A 3718-nucleotide genomic window follows, 5' to 3' on the forward strand; every position below is an offset into this window, starting at 1 on the left:
GGAAGTGTTGGATATGCAATTTTCTTGATGGTAGTTAATTCTCTTCTGTTCTGATAAGATACCATGGTGAATGTAACTTAATGAGTTTATTTTGTGCTTATAGTTTTAGCAGTTATTTTCCATGATGACAAGGTGGAGGTATCTGACATCACATAGCCAGAGCAACAACTAAGAGATCACAACCTGCGCCACAAGCAGAGGCAGAAGGCAAGTTAGGAATGGCTCAAGTCGTTCAAAATGTCAAAGCCAGTACCATTGGCATACTTCCTCCAGCATGCCACACATAAAACAATTCTTCCATCTAAAGATTACATATTCAAATACTCAAGAATATCTGGGAAACACCTTATTCAAACCACCACAATGAGTATGTGCATCCCCAAATTCCTTAAGCCGTGTACATTGAATATATATAGTTCTCCTGTGTCAAGCATATGTAAATAAGGTGTTTTTTTTTTAAGAAAAAACACTCAAAAAATACTGTAAAATTGAAAAGAAATTGTAGAAGTAATTTTGGAACTTCAGGAAGTTTCTAAAATCTATATTTGTGATAGTTGCAAGGACATATGAAGGAAGAAACTGCAAATCCATATATTAATGTTGACAAAAAATGTCAAAAGGGCTCCCTCCTGGATAAAATTTCTAATTCTTTTGAAACAACTCTCAGAGACTTATCATGGAAACTCTGGGTTTCATGGGGCAAGAGACTGACTGTGACATGCCATACAAATATCAATATAGATTTCTGCACACCTGTCATTTTTCAGTCCTACAGACATGTCTGTGTTGTATTCAGATTAAACCTTAACATTAGTTTTGAATACTATGCCTCAAGTCTATTTTCCTTATGAAACAGCTATTTTGTAGGACATAGTTTTAAAGATATAGTGTTATATAAAAAAGTTCACATATTAGAGTTTAGTGTTTCTTTGATGCTGCCTCATGTTGGATATGCCCTTCACAGGCAAATATTTTATCTCATTTATATTTGTAATCTTGACCTTCACAGTGATTTTGGATAGTTAAATATACATTAAAGTATCACTTCACATATCTACCTGCTTTCCTTTGGGTCTTACTGAGTTCTCAGTGCTGGGCATGATTCTTTCTTCTTCATCCAACCACCTTCCCATTTTAGTACAGTGAAATGGCCTTCTGCCTTGACATCTATGAGATCTATCCATCAGTAATTCAAAGTCAAACATTTTACACATACCTGAAAATTAATAATTGACTTGACTCAATATTTTCATGGCAGTCCCTACTTTTATATTCTGTTTGCTGTCAAGTTCAGTGACAGCTGTGATTATGCCTAATTTGTGGCATCTGCCTGCTTGATTCTTTTTTCATTCTGTTATGGAATTTATCATAGCCTGAAATTCCATTATATAATAATAATTTGCATTTCTACAGTAATTAAGTTTCTAAGGTATGTTCCTATAACTATCTCTAATGCTTCTAATGATACTGGGTGTCAAATAGGGCAAACACTTTCTCAGTCTTTATAGAAGGTTCCCAATAAGTAAATGACTTAAAACATAGCTTCTATTCTAAAATTTTGCCCTACTTTTAGTTATTATTTAATATATTTTGACATATATAGATAGTATTGTAATCATATTCATACTTTACTACCCTCTTTTAGGCCCCCCCCGGTCTTGGGATCTCATTCTGTGAAGTTTTCAAATAGTCTTCCTCCCACTTACTTGCTTTCTTTTATACAGCATTTGTGCAACTGGCCACAGATGTTGTGTAGTCATGATTACAGTGACTACATTATATCCAGAACACAGTATTTCATAACAGTCCTTTGTATCACATGACACTTAAGATCTTTTCACCTCTTCATCCATAATGTTCTCTGGGCCTTGGATGAATGATATAATCGTCCCACTTCAGGCTGAGCACTCAGTAGTGACTTATTCTCAGCAAATGAATCACTGTTTAACCATAACCCACCGGAAAAAAGTTACTCTGACCAAAACTGACAAAACCACTAATCTACAGGTATAACCATAAATATTTAGAAGTGGTTCAACTATGTATTCATTTAGAAAAAATCAGTAGTAGGTTTTCCCCCAGGGCCTGGAAGCTCCCAAGCCATGTGCTTTTGATTTATAAAAATAGGTGTGTATACCCCCCTGTAGAAAGGGCCTCAAATTCAATCAGAAACCAAGTGATTATTACCATAACAGCTATGAGACCATTGAATGAATCAACACATCTTCCCTAGCAGGTTGGTATTGTACCATATAGAGTCCACTGCTAGGAAAGACCATTGAGATTCCCCCCTTCTCCTAGTTGCCTGCATAGCACCTTCCAAGGGACAGTTGCTTCCACCTGATCTCTAGCTTGTTTCTGTCTCCTATTTTCAGAATGTACTGTGTCTTCACCAATCAGATTTTATCATAGAGTTCTGGTTGGCAATCCAGAGCAATAATAATAGCCTATTGTTTTGAGAACCTCTGGGTATTTACTGACTAATAATTCATGAGGAAGTATCCCACATTTGATACTGGAGCTTTTAATACAATCCCACGGCTTCTATGACAAACATTATCTATGTATCCAGAGTATTTCCTTCAAACTTTTAAAAATATCTTTACATTTGTATGGTGATTTGAATGAGAATGACCCCCATAGGCTCTTACTTTAACTCTTTGGTACCTAATTGGTAAAAGTGTTTAGGAAGAATTAGTGGATTTCTTGGAGGAGGTATGGTCACTTGGGGTGTGCTTTGAGGTTTCCAAAGTCCACACTATTCCCAGGTGGCTTTCACTACTTCATGATTGGGTCTTAAGTGTAAGTGACATAATCTGCCATGCTATGAATGCCTACCTGCTACCAAGTTCCCTGTCAACATGGCCATGTACTCTAACCCTCTGAAACTCTAAGTCCCAAATTAAACTTTTTCTTTGATAAGTTGCTTTGGTCTTATCACAATAGAAAAGTAGCTAAGACGGGTAGTTTGTAAAGTTATAAGCTCCTATAGTTTTTTCCAGACTCTTACTTTGAGTTGACCCTCCTCCAAGCCCCACATTTTCCATATTCCTCCATCATGTATCTTTGTACCCCTCCTACTCCCTCCATTTAGTCTCATATGTGACTCTTTTGAAAATGTATGTAGTGTTTATGTGTGCTAATATGTGGGTGGTTACGCATGTATACAGTGACTGTGTAGAGGTCAGAGAACATCCTCATATGTCAATCCTCAAGTGCCTTCCACTTTTGTTTGAAACAGGATCTGTCTTAGTCAGGTTTTATTACTTCGAGGAAGTGTGTGTGTGTGTGTGTGTTTGTGTGTGTGTGTGTGTGATATCAAAGGAAATAAGAAATAGTCCCTGAGAGTACATATTGGTTTAAAACAGCAAGCTGATGTATATACTTTAAAACAATGTTTTCCAACTTTCCTAATTCTATGACCTTTTAATACAGTTCTTCATGTTATATGAATCCCAAGGATAAAATTATTTCTGTTACTACTGTGAAACTATAATTTTGCCACTGTTACAAACTGCAATATACATATCAGATATGATGGATACCTAATATGTGGCCCCCAAAAGGGTCAAACCCACAGGTTGAGAATCAAGGATATAAAGAGTAGAAAATGACTACTGAGAAACGGGAGCAGGGACTTGGTAACAGGAATGAATAGTGTGTTTGATGAAAATTCAAAGAACTCTAATACTAACTTCCTTCTTTCTAGATAGACACC

The sequence above is a fragment of the Mastomys coucha genome, chromosome X (genome assembly GCF_008632895.1).
Source record: "Mastomys coucha isolate ucsf_1 chromosome X, UCSF_Mcou_1, whole genome shotgun sequence".
Lineage (NCBI taxonomy): Eukaryota > Metazoa > Chordata > Mammalia > Rodentia > Muridae > Mastomys > Mastomys coucha.